Below are 22,888 nucleotides of genomic sequence, written 5' to 3'. Positions count from 1 at the left end.
CCAGAGCTGGAAACCAACTCCAAACGTGCTCTGCTTCGGGGAGAAAGCGGATGGGGCCTGAAAAGGCCTTGTGTGCACTGGCCCCAGCAGCCCACACTTCGGCTGCTATCGAGGGACGCACCTAAGGCCCATCTCAGAAAGGGCACAAACTAGCTTCTGGGAGTAGCCTTCTCGAAAGGGAATCACTCTTCTAGAAACCAAGGTCAGCCCCAGTGCGTGTTTGCTCAGGAAAACAGCGCTTGCCGGTTTCTCCCCTAGGCTTGTGCTACCCATAGGGCCAAGGAGGGTCTGGGCTGCCTCCCGCACCTTGTGCCCCAGTGCTGTGCTGGTGGTTGCCGGAGCTGGAAACCAACTCCAAAAGTACTCTCCTTCGGAAAGAAGGCGGATAGGGCCTGAAAAGGCCTTGTGTGCACTATCCCCAGCACCCCACCCTCCGCCTACTAGGGAGGGACCCACATAAGGCCCAACTCAGAAAGGGCACAAAACTAGCTTCTGGGTGCTGCCTTCTCGAAAGGGAAACTCTCCTCGGGAAACCAAGCTCAGCCCCAGTGCGTGTTTGCTCAGGAAAGCAGCGCTTGCCAGTTTCTCCCCTAGGCCTGTGTTCGCCCTAGGGCCGAGGCGGGTCTGGGCTGCCTCCTGCTCCCTGTGCCCCGGTGCTGTGCTGGTGGTCGCCGGAACTGGAAACCAACTCCAAAAGTACTCTCCGTAAGGGAGAAGGCGGATGGGGCCTGAAAAGGCCTTTTGTGCCCTGGCCCCAGAACCCCACCCTTCGCCAGCTAGGGAGGGACCCAACTGGGGCCCATCTCAGAAAGGGCACAAATCTACATTCTGGGAGCTGCCTTCTCGAAAGGGAAACTCTCCTCGGGAAACTAAGCTCAGCCCCAGTGCGTGTTAGCTCAGGAAAGCAGCGCTTGCCAGTTACTCCCTTAGCCCTGTGCTCGCCGTAGGTGCGAGGAGGGTCTGGGCTGCCTCCCACTCCCTGTGCCCCGGTGCTGTGCTGGTGGGCGCTGGAGCTGGAAACCAACTCCAAACGTGCTCTCCTTCGGGGAGAAGGCAGATGGGGCCTCAAAAGGCCTTGTGTGCCCTGGCCCCAGAACCCCACCTTTCGCCAGCTAGGGAGGGAACCAACTGGGGCCCATCTCAGAAAGGACACAAAACTAGCTTCTGGGAGTTGCCTTCTCGAAAGGGAAACTCTGCTGGGAAACCAAGCTCAGCCCCAGTGCGTGTTAGGTCAGGAAAGCAGCGCTTGCCGTGTTCTCCCCTAGGACTGTGCACGCCCTAGGGCCGAGGAGGGTCTGGGCTGCCTCCTGCTCCCTGTGCCCCAGTGCTGTGCTGGTGGTGGCCGGAGCTGGAAACCAACTCCAAACGTGCTCTCCTTCGGGGAGAAGGCGGATGGGGTCTGAAAAGGCCTTGTGTGCACTGGCCCCAGCACCCCACACTTCGCCAGCTAGGGAGGGACCCACCTAGGGCCCATCTCACAAAGGGCACAAAACTAGCTTCTGTATGCTGCCTTCTCAAAAGGGAAACTCTCCTCGGGACACCAAGCTCAGCGCCTGTGCGTGTTTGCTCAGGAAAGCAGCGCTTGCCGGTTCATCCCTTAGCCATGTCCTCGCCGATAATCGGAGTAGTGTCTGGGCTGCAACCCGCCCCCTGTGCCCCGGTGCTGTGCTGGTGGTGGCCGGAGCTGGAAACCCACTCCAAACGTGCTCTCCTTCGAGGAGAAGGCATGGGGCCTGAAAAGGCCTTGTGTGTACTGGCCCCAGCACCCCACCCTTCGCCAGCTAGGGAGGGACCCACCTAGGGCCCATCTCAGAAAGGGCACAAATCTGATTTCTGGGAGGTGCCTTCTCGAAAGGGAAACTCTCCTCGGAAAACCAAGCTCAGCGCCAGTGAGTGTTTGCTCAGGAAAGCAGCGCTTGCCGGTTTATCCCTTAGCCCTGTGCTCGCCGATGGTCCGAGGAGTGTCTGGGCTGCAACCCGCCCCCTGTGCCCCGGTGGTGTGCTGGTGGTCGCCGGAGCTGGAAACCCACTCAAACTTGCTCTCCTTCGGGGAGAAGGCGGATGGGGCCTGAAAAGGCCTTGTGTGCACTGGCCCCAACACCCCACCCTTCGCCTGCTAGGGAGGAACCCAACAAGGTCCCATCTCAGAAAGGGCACATAACTAGCTTCTGGGAGCTGCCTTCTCAAAAGGGAAACTCTGCTGGGAAACTAAGCTCAGCCCCAGTGCGTGTTAGCTCAGGAATGCAGCGCTTTCCAGTGACTGCCTTATCCCTGTGCTCGCCGTAGGTCCGAGGAGGGTCTGGGGTGCCTCTAGCTCCCTGTGCCCCGGTGCTGTGCTGGTGGTGGCCGGAGCTGGAAACCAACTCCAAACGTGCTCTCCATCGGGGAGGAGGCGGTGGGGCCTGAAAAGGCCTTGTGTGCACTGGCCCCAGCACCCCACCCTTCGCCTGCTAGGGAGGGACCTACCTAGGGCGTATCTCAGAAAGGGCACAAATCTAGATTCTGGGAGCTGCATTCTCAAAAGGGCAACTCTCCTCTGGAAACCAAGCGCAGACCCAGTGCGTGTTTGCTCGGGAAAGCTGTGCTTGCCGGTTTCTCCCCTAGGCCTGTGCTCACCATAGGGCAGAGGAGGGTCTGGGCTGCCTCCCCCTCCCTGTGCCCCGGTGCTGTGCTGGTGGTCGCCGGAGCTGGAAACCAACTCCAAACGTGCTCTCCATAAGGGAGAAGGCGGATGGGGTCTGAAAAGGCCTTGTATGCTCTGGCCCCAGCACCCCACCCTTCGCCTGCTAGGTAGGGACCCACCTAGGGCCCATTTCAAAAAGTGCACAGAAGTAGCTTCTGGGAGCTGCCTTCTCGAAAGGGAAACTCTCCTCGGGAAACCAAGCTCAGCCCCAGTGCGTGTTTGCTCAGGAAAGGAGCGCCTGCCTGATACTCCCGTAGCCCTGTCCTCGCCTTTTATCCGAGGAGGGTCTGGGCTGCCTCCCGCTCCCTGTGCCCCGGTGCTGAGCTGGTGGGCACGGGAGCTGGAAACCAACTTCAAACGTGCTCTCCTTCGGGGAGAAGCCGGATAGGGCCTGAAGAGGCCTTGTGTGCACTGGTCCCTGCACCCCACCCTTCGCCTGCTAGGGAGGGACCCACCTAGGGCCCATCTCAGAAAGGGCACAATACTACATTCTGGGAGCTGCTTTCTTGAAAGGGAATCTCTGCTCGGGAAACCAAGCTCAGCCCCAATGCGTGTTTGCTCCGGAAAGCAGCGCTTGTGGGGTTCTCCCCTAGGCCTGTGCTCGCCCTAAGGCCGAGGAGGGTCTGGGCTGCCTCCCGCTCCCTGTGCCCCGGTGCTGTGCTGGTGGTGGCCGGAGCTGGAAACCAACTCCAAACGTGCTCTCCTTCGGGGAGAAGGCGGATGGGGTCTGAAAAGGCCTTGTGTGCACTGGCCCCAGCACCCCACCCTTCGCCTGCTCGGGAGCGACCCCCCTAGGTCCCATCTCAGAAAGGGCACAAATCTACTTTCTGGGAGGTGCCTTCTCGAAAGGGAAACTCTCCTCGGGAAACTAAGCTCAGCCCCAGTGCGTGTTAGCTCAGGAAAGCAGCGCTTGCCAGTTACTCCCTTAGCCCTGTGCTCGCCGTAGGTGCGAGGAGGGTCTGGGCTGCCTCCCCCTCCCTGTGCCCCGGTGCTGTGCTGGTGGACGCTGGAGCTGGAAACCAACTCCAAACGTGCTCTCCTTCGGGGAGAAGGCAGATGGGGCCTGAAAAGGCCTTGTGTGCCCTGGCCCCAGAACCCCACCCTTCGCCAGCTAGGGAGGGACCAAACTGGGGCCCATCTCAGAAAGGACACACAACTAGCTTCTGGGAGCTGCCTTCTCGAAAGGGAAACTCTGCTGGGAAACCAAGCTCAGCCCCAGTGCGTGTTAGATCAGGAAAGCAGCGCTTGCCGTGTTCTCCCCTAGGACTGTGCACGCCCTAGGGCCGAGGAGGGTCTGGGCTGCCTCCCGCCCCCTGTGCCCCGGTGCTGTGCTGGTGGTCGCCGGAACTGGAAACCAACTCCAAAAGTACTCTCCCTAAGGGAGAAGGCGGATGGGGCCTGAAAAGGCCTTGTGTGCCCTGGCCCCAGTACCCCACACTTCGCCAGCTTGGGAGGGACCCAGCTAGGGCCCATCTCAGAAAGGGCACAAAACTAGCTTATGGGAGCTGCCTTCTTGAAAGGGAAACTCTACTCGGAAAACCAAGCTCAGCCCCAGTGCGTGTTAGCTCAGGAAAGCAGCGCTTGCCGGTTTCTCCCCTAGGCTTGTGCTACCCATAGGGCCAAGGAGGGTCTGGGCTGCCTCCCGCACCTTGTGCCCCAGTGCTGTGCTGGTGGTTGCCGGAGCTGGAAACAAACTCCAAACGTGCTCTCCTTCGGGAAGAAGGCGGATAGGGCCTGAAAAGGCCTTGTGTGCACTATCCCCAGCACCCCACCCTCCGCCTACTAGGGAGGGACCCACATAAGGCCCAACTCAGAAAGGGCACAAAACTAGCTTCTGGGTGCTGCCTTCTCGAAAGGGAAACTCTCCTCGGGAAACCAAGCTCAGCCCCAGTGCGTGTTTGCTCAGGAAAGCAGCGCTTGCCGGTTTCTCGCCTAGGCCTGTGTTCGCCCTAGGGCCGAGGCGGGTCTGGGCTGCCTCCTGCTCCCTGTGCCCCAGTGCTGTGCTGGTGGTCGCCGGAACTGGAAACCAACTCCAAAAGTACTCTCCGTAAGGGAGAAGGTGGATGGGGCCTGAAAAGTTCTTGTGTGCCCTGGCCCCAGAACCCCAACCTTCGCCAGCTAGGGAGGGACCCACCTAGGGCCCATCTCAGAAAGGGCACAAATCTACATTCTGGGAGCTGCCTTCTCGAAAGGGAAACTCTCCTCGGGAAACTAAGCTCAGCCCCAGTGCGTGTTAGCTCAGGAAAGCAGCTCTTGCCAGTTACTCCCTTAGCCCTGTGCTCGCCGTAGGTGCGAGGAGGGTCTGGGCTGCCTCCCCCTCCCTGTGCCCCGGTGCTGTGCTGGTGGGCGCTGGAGCTGGAAACCAACTCCAAACGTGCTCTCCTTCGGGGAGAAGGCAGATGGGGCCTCAAAAGGCCTTGTGTGCCCTGGCCCCAGAACCCCACCGTTCGCCAGCTAGGGAGGGACCCAACTGGGCCCCATCTCAGAAAGGACACAAAACTAGCTTCTGGGAGTTGCCTTCTCGAAAGGGAAACTCTGCTGGGAAACCAAGCTCAGCCCCAGTGCGTGTTAGGTCAGGAAAGCAGCGCTTGCCGTGTTCTCCCCTAGGACTGTGCACGCCCTAGGGCCGAGGAGGGTCTGGGCTGCCTCCTGCTCCCTGTGCCCCAGTGCTGTGCTGGTGGTGGCCGGAGCTGGAAACCAACTCCAAACGTGCTCTCCTTCGGGGAGAAGGCGGATGGGGCCTGAAAAGGCCTTGTGTGCACTGGCCCCAGCACCCCACCCTTCGCCTGCTCGGGAGCGACCCCCCTAGGGCCCATCTCAGAAACTGCACAAATCTACTTTCTGGGAGCTGCCTTCTCAAAAGGGAAACTCTCCTCGGGACACCAAGCTCAGCGCCAGTGCGTGTTTGCTCAGGAAAGCAGCGCTTGCCGGTTTATCCCTTAGCCCTGTGCTCGCCGATGGTCCGAGGAGTGTCTGGGCTGCCTCCCGCCCCCTGTGCCCCGGTGCTGTGCTGGTGGTCGCCGGAACTGGAAACCAACTCCAAAAGTACTCTCCGTAAGGGAGAAGGCGGATGGGGCCTGAAAAGGTCTTGTGTGCCCTGGCCCCAGTACCCCACACTTCGCCAGCTAGGGAGGGACCCAGCTAGGGCCCATCTCAGAAAGGGCACAAAACTAGCTTCTGGGAGCTGCCTTCTTGAAAGGGAAACTCTCCTCGGGAAACCAAGCTCAGCCCCCGTGCGTGTTAGCTCAGGAAAGCAGCGCTTGCCGGGTTCTCCCCTAGGCCTGTGCAGGCCCTAGGGCCGAGGAGGGTCTGGGCTGCCTCCCGCTCCCTGTGCCCCGGTGCTGTGCTGGTGGTGCCCGGAGCTGGAAACCAACTCCAAACGTGCTCTCCTTCGGGGAGAAGGCGGATGGGGCCTGAAAAGGCCTTGTGTGTACTGGCCCCAGCACCCCACCCTTCGCCAGCTAGGGAGGGACCCCCCTAGGGCCCATCTCAGAAAGGGCACATAACTAGATTCTGGGAGCTGCCTTCTCGAAAGGGAAACTCTGCTGGGAAACCAAGCTCAGCCCCAGTGCGTATTAGCTCAGGAAAGCAGCGCTTGCCAGTTACTCCCTTAGCCCTGTGCTCGCCGTAGGTGCGAGGAGGGTCTGGGCTGCCTCCCCCTCCCTGTGCCCCGGTGCTGTGCTGGTGGTCGCCAGAGCTGGAAACCAACTCCAAACGTGCTCTGCTTCGGGGAGAAAGCGGATGGGGCCTGAAAAGGCCTTGTGTGCACTGGCCCCAGCAGCCCACACTTCGGCTGCTATCGAGGGACGCACCTAAGGCCCATCTCAGAAAGGGCACAAACTAGCTTCTGGGAGTAGCCTTCTCGAAAGGGAGTCATTCTTCTAGAAACCAAGGTCAGCCCCAGTGCGTGTTTGCTCAGGAAAACAGCGCTTGCCGGTTTCTCCCCTAGGCTTGTGCTACCCATAGGGCCAAGGAGGGTCTGGGCTGCCTCCCGCACCTTGTGCCCCAGTGCTGTGCTGGTGGTTGCCGGAGCTGGAAACAAACTCCAAACGTGCTCTCCTTCGGGAAGAAGGCGGATAGGGCCTGAAAAGGCCTTGTGTGCACTATCCCCAGCACCCCACCCTCCGCCTACTAGGGAGGGACCCACATAAGGCCCAACTAAGAAAGGGCACAAAACTAGCTTCTGGGAGCTGCCTTCTCGAAAGGGAAACTCTCCTCGGGAAACCAAGCTCAGCCCCAGTGCGTGTTTGCTCAGGAAAGCAGCGCTTGCCGGTTTTTCGCCTAGACCTGTGTTCCCCTAGGGCCGAGGCGGGTCTGGGCTGCCTCCTGCTCCCTGTGCCCCGGTGCTGTGCTGGTGGTCGCCGGAACTGGAAAGCAACTCCAAACATGGTCTCCATAAGAGAGAAGGCGGATAGGGCCTGAAAAGGCATTGTGTGCACTGGCCTCAGAACCCCACCCTTCGCCAGCTAGGGAGGGACCCAACTGGGGACCATCTCAGAAAGGACACAAAACTAGCTTCTGGGAGTTGCCTTCTCGAAAGGGAAACTCTGCTGGGAAACCAAGCTCAGCCCCAGTGCGTGTTAGGTCAGGAAAGCAGCGCTTGCCGTGTTCTCCCTTAAGACTGTGCACGCCCTAGGGCTGAGGAGGGTCTGGGCTGCCTCCTGCTCCCTGTGCCCCAGTGCTGTGCTGGTGGTGGCCGGAGCTGGAAACCAACTCCAAACGTGCTCTCCTTCGGGGAGAAGGCGGATGGGGTCTGAAAAGGCCTTGTGTGCACTGGCCCCAACACCCCACCCTTCGCCTGCTCGGGAGCGACCCCCCTAGGGCCCATCTCAGAAACTGCACAAATCTACTTTCTGGGAGCTGCCTTCTCAAAAGGGAAACTCTCCTCGGGACACCAAGCTCAGCGCCAGTGCGTGTTTGCTCAGGAAAGCAGCGCTTGCCGGTTCATCCCTTAGCCCTGTGCTCGCCGATGGTCCGAGTAGTGTCTGGGCTGCAACACGCTCCCTGTGCCCCGGTGCTGTGCTGGTGGTGGCCGGAGCTGGAAACCCACTCCAAACGTGCTCTCCTTCGGGGAGAAGGCGGATGGGGCCTGAAAAGGCCTTGTGTGCCCTGGCCCCAGTACCCCACACTTCGCCAGCTAGGGAGGGACCCAGCTAGGGCCCATCTCAGAAAGGGCACAAAACTAGCTTATGGGAGCTGCCTTCTTGAAAGGGAAAGTCTACTCGGAAAACCAAGCTCAGCCCCAGTGCGTGTTAGCTCAGGAAAGCAGCGCTTGCCGGTTTCTCCCCTAGGCTTGTGCTACCCATAGGGCCAAGGAGGGTCTGGGCTGCCTCCCGCACCTTGTGCCCCAGTGCTGTGCTGGTGGTTGCCGGAGCTGGAAACCAACTCCAAACGTGCTCTCCTTCGGGAAGAAGGCGGATAGGGCCTGAAAAGGCCTTGTGTGCACTATCCCCAGCACCCCACCCTCCGCCTACTAGGGAGGGACCCACATAAGGCCCAACTCAGAAAGGGCACAAAACTAGCTTCTGGGTGCTGCCTTCTCGAAAGGGAAACTCTCCTCGGGAAACCAAGCTCAGCCCCAGTGCGTGTTTGCTCAGGAAAGCAGCGCTTGCCGGTTTCTCGCCTAGGCCTGTGTTCGCCCTAGGGCCGAGGCGGGTCTGGGCTGCCTCCTGCTCCCTGTGCCCCAGTGCTGTGCTGGTGGTCGCCGGAACTGGAAACCAACTCCAAAAGTACTCTCCGTAAGGGAGATGGTGGATGGGGCCTGAAAAGTTCTTGTGTGCCCTGGCCCCAGAACCCCAACCTTCGCCAGCTAGGGAGGGACCCACCTAGGGCCCATCTCAGAAAGGGCACAAATCTACATTCTGGGAGCTGCCTTCTCGAAAGGGAAACTCTCCTCGGGAAACTAAGCTCAGCCCCAGTGCGTGTTAGCTCAGGAAAGCAGCTCTTGCCAGTTACTCCCTTAGCCCTGTGCTCGCCGTAGGTGCGAGGAGGGTCTGGGCTGCCTCCCCCTCCCTGTGCCCCGGTGCTGTGCTGGTGGGCGCTGGAGCTGGAAACCAACTCCAAACGTGCTCTCCTTCGGGGAGAAGGCAGATGGGGCCTCAAAAGGCCTTGTGTGCCCTGGCCCCAGAACCCCACCGTTCGCCAGCTAGGGAGGGACCCAACTGGGCCCCATCTCAGAAAGGACACAAAACTAGCTTCTGGGAGTTGCCTTCTCGAAAGGGAAACTCTGCTGGGAAACCAAGCTCAGCCCCAGTGCGTGTTAGGTCAGGAAAGCAGCGCTTGCCGTGTTCTCCCCTAGGACTGTGCACGCCCTAGGGCCGAGGAGGGTCTGGGCTGCCTCCTGCTCCCTGTGCCCCAGTGCTGTGCTGGTGGTGGCCGGAGCTGGAAACCAACTCCAAACGTGCTCTCCTTCGGGGAGAAGGCGGATGGGGCCTGAAAAGGCCTTGTGTGCACTGGCCCCAGCACCCCACCCTTCGCCTGCTCGGGAGCGACCCCCCTAGGGCCCATCTCAGAAACTGCACAAATCTACTTTCTGGGAGCTGCCTTCTCAAAAGGGAAACTCTCCTCGGGACACCAAGCTCAGCGCCAGTGCGTGTTTGCTCAGGAAAGCAGCGCTTGCCGGTTTATCCCTTAGCCCTGTGCTCGCCGATGGTCCGAGGAGTGTCTGGGCTGCCTCCCGCCCCCTGTGCCCCGGTGCTGTGCTGGTGGTCGCCGGAACTGGAAACCAACTCCAAAAGTACTCTCCGTAAGGGAGAAGGCGGATGGGGCCTGAAAAGGTCTTGTGTGCCCTGGCCCCAGTACCCCACACTTCGCCAGCTAGGGAGGGACCCAGCTAGGGCCCATCTCAGAAAGGGCACAAAACTAGCTTCTGGGAGCTGCCTTCTTGAAAGGGAAACTCTCCTCGGGAAACCAAGCTCAGCCCCAGTGCGTGTTAGCTCAGGAAAGCAGCGCTTGCCGGGTTCTCCCCTAGGCCTGTGCAGGCCCTAGGGCCGAGGAGGGTCTGGGCTGCCTCCCGCTCCCTGTGCCCCGGTGCTGTGCTGGTGGTGCCCGGAGCTGGAAACCAACTCCAAACGTGCTCTCCTTCGGGGAGAAGGCGGATGGGGCCTGAAAAGGCCTTGTGTGTACTGGCCCCAGCACCCCACCCTTCGCCAGCTAGGGAGGGACCCCCCTAGGGCCCATCTCAGAAAGGGCACATAACTAGATTCTGGGAGCTGCCTTCTCGAAAGGGAAACTCTGCTGGGAAACCAAGCTCAGCCCCAGTGCGTATTAGCTCAGGAAAGCAGCGCTTGCCAGTTACTCCCTTAGCCCTGTGCTCGCCGTAGGTGCGAGGAGGGTCTGGGCTGCCTCCCCCTCCCTGTGCCCCGGTGCTGTGCTGGTGGTCGCCAGAGCTGGAAACCAACTCCAAACGTGCTCTGCTTCGGGGAGAAAGCGGATGGGGCCTGAAAAGGCCTTGTGTGCACTGGCCCCAGCAGCCCACACTTCGGCTGCTATCGAGGGACGCACCTAAGGCCCATCTCAGAAAGGGCACAAACTAGCTTCTGGGAGTAGCCTTCTCGAAAGGGAGTCACTCTTCTAGAAACCAAGGTCAGCCCCAGTGCGTGTTTGCTCAGGAAAACAGCGCTTGCCGGTTTCTCCCCTAGGCTTGTGCTACCCATAGGGCCAAGGAGGGTCTGGGCTGCCTCCCGCACCTTGTGCCCCAGTGCTGTGCTGGTGGTTGCCGGAGCTGGAAACAAACTCCAAACGTGCTCTCCTTCGGGAAGAAGGCGGATAGGGCCTGAAAAGGCCTTGTGTGCACTATCCCCAGCAGCCCACCCTCCGCCTACTAGGGAGGGACCCACATAAGGCCCAACTAAGAAAGGGCACAAAACTAGCTTCTGGGAGCTGCCTTCTCGAAAGGGAAACTCTCCTCGGGAAACCAAGCTCAGCCCCAGTGCGTGTTTGCTCAGGAAAGCAGCGCTTGCCGGTTTTTCGCCTAGACCTGTGTTCCCCTAGGGCCGAGGCGGGTCTGGGCTGCCTCCTGCTCCCTGTGCCCCGGTGCTGTGCTGGTGGTCGCCGGAACTGGAAAGCAACTCCAAACATGGTCTCCATAAGAGAGAAGGCGGATAGGGCCTGAAAAGGCATTGTGTGCACTGGCCTCAGAACCCCACCCTTCGCCAGCTAGGGAGGGACCCAACTGGGGACCATCTCAGAAAGGACACAAAACTAGCTTCTGGGAGTTGCCTTCTCGAAAGGGAAACTCTGCTGGGAAACCAAGCTCAGCCCCAGTGCGTGTTAGGTCAGGAAAGCAGCGCTTGCCGTGTTCTCCCTTAAGACTGTGCACGCCCTAGGGCTGAGGAGGGTCTGGGCTGCCTCCTGCTCCCTGTGCCCCAGTGCTGTGCTGGTGGTGGCCGGAGCTGGAAACCAACTCCAAACGTGCTCTCCTTCGGGGAGAAGGCGGATGGGGTCTGAAAAGGCCTTGTGTGCACTGGCCCCAACACCCCACCCTTCGCCTGCTCGGGAGCGACCCCCCTAGGGCCCATCTCAGAAACTGCACAAATCTACTTTCTGGGAGCTGCCTTCTCAAAAGGGAAACTCTCCTCGGGACACCAAGCTCAGCGCCAGTGCGTGTTTGCTCAGGAAAGCAGCGCTTGCCGGTTCATCCCTTAGCCCTGTGCTCGCCGATGGTCCGAGTAGTGTCTGGGCTGCAACACGCTCCCTGTGCCCCGGTGCTGTGCTGGTGGTGGCCGGAGCTGGAAACCAACTCCAAACGTGCTCTCCTTCGAGGAGAAGGCGGATGGGGCCTGAAAAGGCCTTGTGTGTACTGGCCCCAGCACCCCACCTTCGCCAGCTAGGGAGGGACCCACCTAGGGCCCATCTCAGAAAGGGCACAAATCTGATTTCTGGGAGCTGCCTTCTCGAAAGAGAAACTCTCCTCGGGAAACCAAGCTCAGCGCCAGTGAGTGTTTGCTCAGGAAAGCAGCGCTTGCCGGTTTATCCCTTAGCCCTGTGCTCGCCGATGGTCCGAGGAGTGTCTGGGCTGCAACCCGCCCCCTGTGCCCCGGTAGTGTGCTGGTGGTGGCCGGAGCTGGAAACCCACTCCAAACTTGCTCTCCTTCGGGGAGAAGGCAGATGGGGACTGAAAAGACCTTGTGTGCACTGGCCCCAACACCCCACCCTTCGCCTGCTAGGGAGGAACCCAACAAGGTCCCATCTCAGAAAGGGCACATAACTAGCTTCTGGGAGCTGCCTTCTCAAAAGGGAAACTCTGCTGGGAAACTAAGCTCAGCCCCAGTGCGTGTTAGCTCAGGAATGCAGCGCTTTCCAGTGACTGCCTTATCCCTGTGCTCGCCGTAGGTCCGAGGAGTGTTTGGGGTGCCTCTAGCTCCCTGTGCCCCGGTGCTGTGCTGGTGGTGGCCGGAGCTGGAAACCCACTCCAAACGTGCTCTCCATCGGCGAGAAGGCGGTGGGGCCTGAAAAGGCCTTGTGTGCACTGGCCCCAGCAACCCACCCTTCGCCTGCTAGGGAGGGACCTACCTAGGGCCCATCTCAGAAAGGGCACAAAACTAGATTCTGGGAGCTGCATTCTCAAAAGGGCAACTCTCTTCTGGAAACCAAGCGCAGCCCCAGTGCTTGTTTGCTCGGGAAAGCTGCGCTTGCCGGTTTCTCCCCTAGGCCTGTGCTCACCATAGGGCAGAGGAGGGTCTGGGCTGCCCCCCCTCCATGTGTCCCGGTGCTGTGCTGGTGGTCGCCGGAGCTGGAAACCAACTCCAAACGTGCTCTCCATAAGGGAGAAGGCGGATGGGGCCTGAAAAGGCCTTGTATGCACTGGCCCCAGCACCCCACCCTTCGCCTGCTAGGGAGGGACCCACCTAGGGCCCATTTCAGAAAGTGCACAAAACTAGCTTCTGGGAGCTGCCTTCTCGAAAGGGAAACTCTCCTCGGGAAACCAAGCTCAGCCCCAGTGCGTGTTTGCTCAGGAAAACAGCGCTTGCCGGTTTCTCGCCTAGGCCTCTGTTCGCCCTAGGGCCGAGGCGGGTCTGGGCTGCCTCCTGCTCCCTGTGCCCCGGTGCTGTGCTGGTGGTCACCGGAACTGGAAACCAACTCCAAAAGTACTCTCCGTAAGGGAGAAGGCGGATGGGGCCTGAAAAGTTCTTGTGTGCCCTGGCCCCAGAACCCCACAGTTCGGCAGCTAGGGAGGTACCCAACTGGGGCCCATCTCAGAAAGGGCACAAATCTACATTCTGGGAGCTGCCTTCTCGAAAGGGAAACTCTCCTCGGGAAACTAAGCTCAGCCCCAGTGCGTGTTAGCTCAGGAAAGCAGCGCTTGCCAGTTACTCCCTTAGCCCTGTGCTCGCCCTAGGGCAGAGGAGGGTCTGGGCTGCCTCCCCCTCCCTGTGCCCCGGTGCTGTGCTGGTGGGCGCTGGAGCTGGAAACCAACTCCAAACGTGCTCTCCTTCGGGGAGAAGGCAGATGGGGCCTCAAAAGGCCTTGTGTGCCCTGGCCCCAGAACACCACCGTTCGCCAGCTAGGGAGGGAACCAACTGGGCCCCATCTCAGAAAGGACACAAAACTAGCTTCTGGGAGTTGCCTTCTCGAAAGGGAAACTCTGCTGGGAAACCAAGCTCAGCCCCAGTGCGTGTTAGGTCAGGAAAGCAGCGCTTGCCGTGTTCTCCCCTAGGACTGTGCACGCCCTAGGGCCGAGGAGGGTCTGGGCTGCCTCCTGCTCCCTGTGCCCCAGTGCTGTGCTGGTGGTGGCCGGAGCTGGAAACCAACTCCAAACGTGCTCTCCTTCGGGGAGAAGGCGGATGGGGTCTGAAAAGGCCTTGTGTGCACTGGCCCCAGCACCCCACCCTTCGCCTGCTCGGGAGCGACCCCCCTAGGGCCCATCTCAGAAACTGCACAAATCTACTTTCTGGGAGCTGCCTTCTCAAAAGGGAAACTCTCCTCGGGACACCAAGCTCAGCGCCAGTGCGTGTTTGCTCAGGAAAGCAGCGCTTGCCGGTTCATCCCTTAGCCCTGTCCTCGCCGATGGTCCGAGGAGTGTCTGGGCTGCCTCCCGCCCCCTGTGCCCCGGTGCTGTGCTGGTGGTCGCCGGAACTGGAAACCAACTCCAAAAGTACTCTCCGTAAGGGAGAAGGCGGATGGGGCCTGAAAAGGTCTTGTGTGCACTGGCCCCAGTACCCCACACTTCGCCAGCTAGGGAGGGACCCACCTAGGACCCATCTCAGAAAGGGCACAAAACTAGCTTCTGGGAGCTGCCTTCTTGAAAGGGAAACTCTCCTCGGGAAACGAAGCTCAGCGCCAGTGCGTGTTTGCTCAGGAAAGCAGCGCTTGCGGGGTTCTCCCCTAGGCCTGTGCAGGCCCTAGGGCCGAGGAGGGTCTGGGCTGCCTCCCGCTCCCTGTGCCCCGGTGCTGTGCTGGTGGTGGCCGGAGCTGGAAACCAACTCCAAACGTGCTCTCCTTCGGGGAGATGGCGGATGGGGCCTGAAAAGGCCTTGTGTGTACTGGCCCCATCACCCCACCCTTCTCCAGCTACGGAGGGACCCACCTCGGGCCCATCTCAGAAACTGCAGAAATCTGATTTCTGGGAGCTGCCTTCTCGAAAGGGAAACTCTCCTCGGGAACCCAAGCTCAGCGCCAGTGCGTGTTTGCTCAGGAAAGCAGCGCTTGCCGGTTTATCCCTTAGCCCTGTGCTCGCCGATGGTCCGAGGAGTGTCTGGGCTGCAACACGCCCCCTGTGCCCCGGTGGTGTGCTGGTGGTGGCCGGAGCTGGAAACCCACTCCAAACTTGCTCTGCTTGGGGAGATGTTGGATGGGGCCTGAAAAGGCCTTGTGTGCACTGGCCCCAACACCCCAACCTTCGCCAGCTAGGGAGGAACCCAACAAGGTCCCATCTCAGAAAGGGCACATAACTAGCTTCTGGGAGCTGCCTTCTCGAAAGGGAAACTCTGCTGGGAAACCAAGCTCAGCCCCAGTGCGTGTTAGCTCAGGAAAGCAGCGCTTTCCAGTGAATGCCTTATCCCTGTGCTCGCCGATGGTCCGAGGAGTGTCTGGGCTGCCTCCCGCTCCCTGTGCCCCGGTGCTGTGCTGGTGGTCACCGGAGCTAAAAACCAACTCCAAACGTGCTCTCCATCGGGGAGGAGGCGGTGGGGCCTGAAAAGGCCTTGTGTGCACTGGCCCCAGCACCCCACCCTTCGCCTGCTTGGGAGGGACCCACCTAGGGCCCATCTCAGAAAGGGCCCAAAACTAGATTCTGGGAGCTGCATTCTCAAAAGGGAAACTCTCCTCGGGAAACCAAGCGCAGCCCCAGTGCTTGTTTGCTCGGGAAAGCTGCAATTGCCGGTTTCTCCCCTAGGCCTGTGCTCACCATATGGCAGAGGAGGGTCTGGGCTGCCCCCCCTCCCTGTGCCCCGGTGCTGTGCTGGTGGTCGCCGGAGCTGGAAACCAACTCCAAACGTGCTCTCCATAAGGGAGAAGGCGGATGGGGCCTGAAAAGGCCTTGTGTGCACTGGCCCCAGCACCCCACCCTTCGCCTGCTAGGGAAGGACCCACCTAGGGCCCATTTCAGAAAGTGCACAAAACTAGCTTCTGGGAGCTGCCTTCTCGAAAGGGAAACTCTCCTCGGGAAACCAAGCTCAGCCCCAGTGCGTGTTTGCTCAGGAAAGGAGCGCCTGCCTGATACTCCCTTAGCCCTGTGCTCGCCCTAGGGCCGAGGAGGGTCTGGGCTGCCTCCCGCTCCCTGTGCCCCAGTGCTGTGCTGGTGGTGGCCGGAGCTGGAAACCAACTCCAAACGTGCTCTCCTTCGGGGAGAAGGCGGTTGGGGCTGAAAAGGCCTTGTGTGCACTGGCCCCAGGACCCCACTCTTCGCCAGCTAGGGAGGAACCCACCTAGGGTCCATCTCAGAAACTGCACAAATCTACTTTCTGGGAGCTGCCTTCTCGAAAGGGAAACTCTGCTGGGAAACCAAGCTCAGCCCCAGTGCGTGTTAGCTCAGGAAAGCAGCGCTTTCCAGTGACTGCCTTATCCCTGTGCTCGCCGTAGGTCCGAGGAGGGTCTGGGGTGCCTCTAGCTCCCTGTGCCCCGGGGCTGTGCTGGTGGTCGCCGGAACTGGAAAGCAACTCCAAACATGGTCTCCATAAGAGAGAAGGCGGATAGGGTCTGAAAAGGCCTTGTGTGCCCTGGCCCCAGAACCCCACCCTTCGCCAGCTAGGGAGGGACCAAACTGGGCCCCATCTCAGAAAGGACACAAAACTAGCTTCTGAGAGTTGCCTTCTCGAAAGGGAAACTCTGCTGGGAAACCAAGCTCAGCCCCAGTGCGTGTTAGGTCAGGAAAGCAGCGCTTGCCGTGTTCTCCCCTAGGACTGTGCACGCCCTAGGGCCGAGGAGGGTCTGGGCTGCCTCCTGCTCCCTGTGCCCCAGTGCTGTGCTGGTGGTGGCCGGAGCTGGAAACCAACTCCAAACGTGCTCTCCTTCGGGGAGAAGGCGGATGGGGTCTGAAAAGGCCTTGTGTGCACTGGCCCCAGCACCCCACCCTTCGCCTGCTCGGGAGCCACCCCCCTAGGGCCCATCTCAGAAACTGCACAAATCTACTTTCTGGGAGCTGCCTTCTCGAAAGGGAAACTCTCCTCGGGACACCAAGCTCAGCGCCAGTGCGTGTTTGCTCAGGAAAGCAGCGCTTGCCGGTTTATCCCTTAGCCCTGTCCTCGCCGATGGTCCGAGTAGTGTCTGGGATGCCTCCCGCCCCCTGTGCCCCAGTGATGTGCTGGTGGTCGCCGGAACAGGAAACGAACACCAAACTTGCTCTCCTTCGGGGAGAAGGCGGATGGGGCCTGAAAAGGCCTTGTGTGCACTGGCCCCATCACCCCACCCATCGCCTGCTAGGGAGGGACCCACCTAGGGCCCATCTCAGAAAGGGCACAAAACTAGCTTCTGGGAGCTGCCTTCTCAAAAGGGAATCTCTGCTCGGGAAACGAAGCTCAGCGCCAGTGCGTGTTTGCTCAGGAAAGCAGCGCTTGCCAGTTTCTCCCCTAGGCCTGTGCTCGCCCTAGGGCTGAGGCGGGTCTGGGCTGCCTCCTGCTCCCTGTGCCCCAGTGCTGTGCTGGTGGTGGCCGGAGCTGGAAACCAACTCCAAACGTGCTCTCCTTCGGGGAGAAGGCGGATGGGGTCTGAAAAGGCCTTGTGTGCACTGGCCCCAGCACCCCACCCTTCGCCTGCTCGGGAGCGACCCCCCTAGGGCCCATCTCAGAAACTGCACAAATCTACTTTCTGGGAGCTGCCTTCTCAAAAGGGAAACTCTCCTCGGGACACCAAGCTCAGCGCCAGTGCGTGTTTGCTCAGGAAAGCAGCGCTTGCCGGTTTATCCCTTAGCCCTGTGCTCGCCGATGGTCCGAGGAGTGTCTGGGCTGCCTCCCGCGCCCTGTGCCCCGGTGCTGTGCTGGTGGTCGCCGGAACTGGAAACCAACTCCAAAAGTACTCTCCGTAAGGGAGAAGGCGGATGGGGCCTGAAAAGGTCTTGTGTGCACTGGCCCCAGTACCCCACACTTCGCCAGCTAGGGAGGGACCCACCTAGGACCCATCTCAGAAAGGGCACAAAACTAGCTTCTGGGAGCTGCCTTCTTGAAAGGGAAACTCTCCTCGGGAAACCAAGCTCAGCCCCAGTGCGTGTTAGCTCAGGAAAGCAGCGCTTGCGGGGTTCTCCCCTAGACCTGTGCAGGCCCTAGGGCCGAGGAGGGTCTGGGCTGCCTCCCGCTCCCTGTGCCCCGGTGCTGTGCTGGTGGTGGCCGGAGCTGGAAACCAACTCCAAACGTGCTCTCCTTCGGGGAGATGGCGGATGGGGCCTGAAAAGGCCTTGTGTGTACTGGCCCCATCACCCCACCCTTCTCCAGCTACGGAGGGACCCACCTCGGGCCCATCTCAGAAACTGCAGAAATCTGATTTCTGGGAGCTGCCTTCTCGAAAGGGAAACTCTCCTCGGGAACCCAAGCTCAGCGCCAGTGCGTGTTTGCTCAGGAAAGCAGCGCTTGCCGGTTTATCCCTTAGCCCTGTGCTCGCCGATGGTCCGAGGAGTGTCTGGGCTGCAACACGCCCCCTGTGCCCCGGTGGTGTGCTGGTGGTGGCCGGAGCTGGAAACCCACTCCAAACTTGCTCTGCTTGGGGAGATGTTGGATGGGGCCTGAAAAGGCCTTGTGTGCACTGGCCCCAACACCCCAACCTTCGCCAGCTAGGGAGGACCCCAACAAGGTCCCATCTCAGAAAGGGCACATAACTAGCTTCTGGGAGCTGCCTTCTCGAAAGGGAAACTCTGCTGGGAAACCAAGCTCAGCCCCAGTGTGTGTTTGCTCAGGAAAGCAGCGCTTGCCGTGTTCTCCCCTAGGACTGTGCACGCCCTAGGGCCGAGGAGGGTCTGGGCTTCCTCCTGCTCCCTGTGCCCCAGTGCTGTGCTGGTGGTGGCCGGAGCTGGAAACCAACTCCAAACGTGCTCTCCTTCGGGGAGAAGGCGGATGGGGCCTGAAAAGGCCTTGTGTGCACTGGCCCCAGCACCCCACCCTTCGCCTGCTAGGGAGGGACCCACCTAGGGCCCATCTCAGAAAGGGCACAAAACTAGCTTCTGGGAGCTGCCTTCTCAAAAGGGAATCTCTGCTCGGGAAACGAAGCTCAGCGCCAGTGCGTGTTTGCTCAGGAAAGCAGCGCTTGCCAGTTTCTCCCCTAGGCCTGTGCTCGCCCTAGGGCTGAGGCGGGTCTGGGCTGCCTCCTGCTCCCTGTGCCCCAGTGCTGTGCTGGTGGTGGCCGGAGCTGGAAACCAACTCCAAACGTGCTCTCCTTCGGGGAGAAGGCGGATGGGGTCTGAAAAGGCCTTGTGTGCACTGGCCCCAGCACCCCACCCTTCGCCTGCTCGGGAGCGACCCCCCTAGGGCCCATCTCAGAAACTGCACAAATCTACTTTCTGGGAGCTGCCTTCTCAAAAGGGAAACTCTCCTCAGGACACCAAGCTCAGCGCCAGTGCGTGTTTGCTCAGGAAAGCAGCGCTTGCCGGTTTATCCCTTAGCCCTGTGCTCGCCGATGGTCCGAGGAGTGTCTGGGCTGCCTCCCGCCCCCTGTGCCCCGGTGCTGTGCTGGTGGTCGCCGGAACTGGAAACCAACTCCAAAAGTACTCTCCGTAAGGGAGAAGGCGGATGGGGCCTGAAAAGGTCTTGTGTGCACTGGCCCCTGTACCCCACACTTCGCCAGCTAGGGAGGGACCCACCTAGGACCCATCTCAGAAAGGGCACAAAACTAGCTTCTGGGAGCTGCCTTCTTGAAAGGGAAACTCTCCTCGGGAAACCAAGCTCAGCCCCAGTGCGTGTTAGCTCAGGAAAGCAGCGCTTGCGGGGTTCTCCCCTAGGCCTGTGCAGGCCCTAGGGCCGAGGAGGGTCTGGGCTGCCTCCCGCTCCCTGTGCCCCGGTGCTGTGCTGGTGGTGGCCGGAGCTGGAAACCAACTCCAAACGTGCTCTCCTTCGGGGAGATGGCGGATGGGGCCTGAAAAGGCCTTGTGTGTACTGGCCCCATCACCCCACCCTTCTCCAGCTACGGAGGGACCCACCTCGGGCCCATCTCAGAAACTGCAGAAATCTGATTTCTGGGAGCTGCCTTCTCGAAAGGGAAACTCTCCTCGGGAACCCAAGCTCAGCGCCAGTGCGTGTTTGCTCAGGAAAGCAGCGCTTGCCGGTTTATCCCTTAGCCCTGTGCTCGCCGATGGTCCGAGGAGTGTCTGGGCTGCAACACGCCCCCTGTGCCCCGGTGGTGTGCTGGTGGTGGCCGGAGCTGGAAACCCACTCCAAACTTGCTCTGCTTGGGGAGATGTTGGATGGGGCCTGAAAAGGCCTTGTGTGCACTGGCCCCAACACCCCAACCTTCGCCAGCTAGGGAGGAACCCAACAAGGTCCCATCTCAGAAAGGGCACATAACTAGCTTCTGGGAGCTGCCTTCTCGAAAGGGAAACTCTGCTGGGAAACCAAGCTCAGCCCCAGTGCGTGTTAGCTCAGGAAAGCAGCGCTTTCCAGTGAATGCCTTATCCCTGTGCTCGCCGATGGTCCGAGGAGTGTCTGGGCTGCCTCCCGCTCCCTGTGCCCCGGTGCTGTGCTGGTGGTCACCGGAGCTAAAAACCAACTCCAAACGTGCTCTCCATCGGGGAGGAGGCGGTGGGGCCTGAAAAGGCCTTGTGTGCACTGGCCCCAGCACCCCACCCTTCGCCTGCTTGGGAGGGACCCACCTAGGGCCCATCTCAGAAAGGGCCCAAAACTAGATTCTGGGAGCTGCATTCTCAAAAGGGAAACTCTCCTCTGGAAACCAAGCGCAGCCCCAGTGCTTGTTTGCTCGGGAAAGCTGCAATTGCCGGTTTCTCCCCTAGGCCTGTGCTCACCATATGGCAGAGGAGGGTCTGGGCTGCCCCCCCTCCCTGTGCCCCGGTGCTGTGCTGGTGGTCGCCGGAGCTGGAAACCAACTCCAAACGTGCTCTCCATAAGGGAGAAGGCGGATGGGGCCTGAAAAGGCCTTGTGTGCACTGGCCCCAGCACCCCACCCTTCGCCTGCTAGGGAAGGACCCACCTAGGGCCCATTTCAGAAAGTGCACAAAACTAGCTTCTGGGAGCTGCCTTCTCGAAAGGGAAACTCTCCTCGGGAAACCAAGCTCAGCCCCAGTGCGTGTTTGCTCAGGAAAGGAGCGCCTGCCTGATACTCCCTTAGCCCTGTGCTCGCCCTAGGGCCGAGGAGGGTCTGGGCTGCCTCCCGCTCCCTGTGCCCCAGTGCTGTGCTGGTGGTGGCCGGAGCTGGAAACCAACTCCAAACGTGCTCTCCTTCGGGGAGAAGGCGGTTGGGGCTGAAAAGGCCTTGTGTGCACTGGCCCCAGGACCCCACTCTTCGCCAGCTAGGGAGGAACCCACCTAGGGCCCATCTCAGAAACTGCACAAATCTACTTTCTGGGAGCTGCCTTCTCGAAAGGGAAACTCTGCTGGGAAACCAAGCTCAGCCCCAGTGCGTGTTAGCTCAGGAAAGCAGCGCTTTCCAGTGACTGCCTTATCCCTGTGCTCGCCGTAGGTCCGAGGAGGGTCTGGGGTGCCTCTAGCTCCCTGTGCCCCGGGGCTGTGCTGGTGGTCGCCGGAACTGGAAAGCAACTCCAAACATGGTCTCCATAAGAGAGAAGGCGGATAGGGTCTGAAATGGCCTTGTGTGCCCTGGCCCCAGAACCCCACCCTTCGCCAGCTAGGGAGGGACCAAACTGGGGCCCATCTCAGAAAGGACACAAAACTAGCTTCTGAGAGTTGCCTTCTCGAAAGGGAAACTCTGCTGGGAAACCAAGCTCAGCCCCAGTGCGTGTTAGGTCAGGAAAGCAGCGCTTGCCGTGTTCTCCCCTAGGACTGTGCACGCCCTAGGGCCGAGGAGGGTCTGGGCTGCCTCCTGCTCCCTGTGCCCCAGTGCTGTGCTGGTGGTGGCCGGAGCTGGAAACCAACTCCAAACGTGCTCTCCTTCGGGGAGAAGGCGGATGGGGTCTGAAAAGGCCTTGTGTGCACTGGCCCCAGCACCCCACCCTTCGCCTGCTCGGGAGCCACCCCCCTAGGGCCCATCTCAGAAACTGCACAAATCTACTTTCTGGGAGCTGCCTTCTCGAAAGGGAAACTCTCCTCGGGACACCAAGCTCAGCGCCAGTGTGTGTTTGCTCAGGAAAGCAGCGCTTGCCGGTTTATCCCTTAGCCCTGTCCTCGCCGATGGTCCGAGTAGTGTCTGGGATGCCTCCCGCCCCCTGTGCCCCAGTGATGTGCTGGTGGTCGCCGGAACAGGAAACGAACACCAAACTTGCTCTCCTTCGGGGAGAAGGCGGATGGGGCCTGAAAAGGCCTTGTGTGCACTGGCCCCATCACCCCACCCATCGCCTGCTAGGGAGGGACCCACCTAGGGCCCATCTCAGAAAGGGCACAAAACTAGCTTCTGGGAGCTGCCTTCTCAAAAGGGAATCTCTGCTCGGGAAACGAAGCTCAGCGCCAGTGCGTGTTTGCTCAGGAAAGCAGCGCTTGCCAGTTTCTCCCCTAGGCCTGTGCTCGCCCTAGGGCTGAGGCGGGTCTGGGCTGCCTCCTGCTCCCTGTGCCCCAGTGCTGTGCTGGTGGTGGCCGGAGCTGGAAACCAACTCCAAACGTGCTCTCCTTCGGGGAGAAGGCGGATGGGGTCTGAAAAGGCCTTGTGTGCACTGGCCCCAGCACCCCACCCTTCGCCTGCTCGGGAGCGACCCCCCTAGGGCCCATCTCAGAAACTGCACAAATCTACTTTCTGGGAGCTGCCTTCTCAAAAGGGAAACTCTCCTCGGGACACCAAGCTCAGCGCCAGTGCGTGTTTGCTCAGGAAAGCAGCGCTTGCCGGTTTATCCCTTAGCCCTGTGCTCGCTGATGGTCCGAGGAGTGTCTGGGCTGCCTCCCGCGCCCTGTGCCCCGGTGCTGTGCTGGTGGTCGCCGGAACTGGAAACCAACTCCAAAAGTACTCTCCGTAAGGGAGAAGGCGGATGGGGCCTGAAAAGGTCTTGTGTGCACTGGCCCCAGTACCCCACACTTCGCCAGCTAGGGAGGGACCCACCTAGGACCCATCTCAGAAAGGGCACAAAACTAGCTTCTGGGAGCTGCCTTCTTGAAAGGGAAACTCTCCTCGGGAAACCAAGCTCAGCCCCAGTGCGTGTTAGCTCAGGAAAGCAGCGCTTGCGGGGTTCTCCCCTAGACCTGTGCAGGCCCTAGGGCCGAGGAGGGTCTGGGCTGCCTCCCGCTCCCTGTGCCCCGGTGCTGTGCTGGTGGTGGCCGGAGCTGGAAACCAACTCCAAACGTGCTCTCCTTCGGGGAGATGGCGGATGGGGCCTGAAAAGGCCTTGTGTGTACTGGCCCCATCACCCCACCCTTCTCCAGCTACGGAGGGACCCACCTCGGGCCCATCTCAGAAACTGCAGAAATCTGATTTCTGGGAGGTGCCTTCTCGAAAGGGAAACTCTCCTCGGGAACCCAAGCTCAGCGCCAGTGCGTGTTTGCTCAGGAAAGCAGCGCTTGCCGGTTTATCCCTTAGCCCTGTGCTCGCCGATGGTCCGAGGAGTGTCTGGGCTGCAACACGCCCCCTGTGCCCCGGTGGTGTGCTGGTGGTGGCCGGAGCTGGAAACCCACTCCAAACTTGCTCTGCTTGGGGAGATGTTGGATGGGGCCTGAAAAGGCCTTGTGTGCACTG

Source organism: Sus scrofa, chromosome 3, assembly GCF_054392235.1.
Source record: "Sus scrofa isolate SSC_HxYL_T2T_F1_AM1 chromosome 3, Sscrofa_HxYL_maternal_Yorkshire_Landrace_v2.0, whole genome shotgun sequence".
Taxonomy (NCBI): domain Eukaryota; kingdom Metazoa; phylum Chordata; class Mammalia; order Artiodactyla; family Suidae; genus Sus; species Sus scrofa.
Note: the sequence above shows the minus strand (reverse complement) of the source record.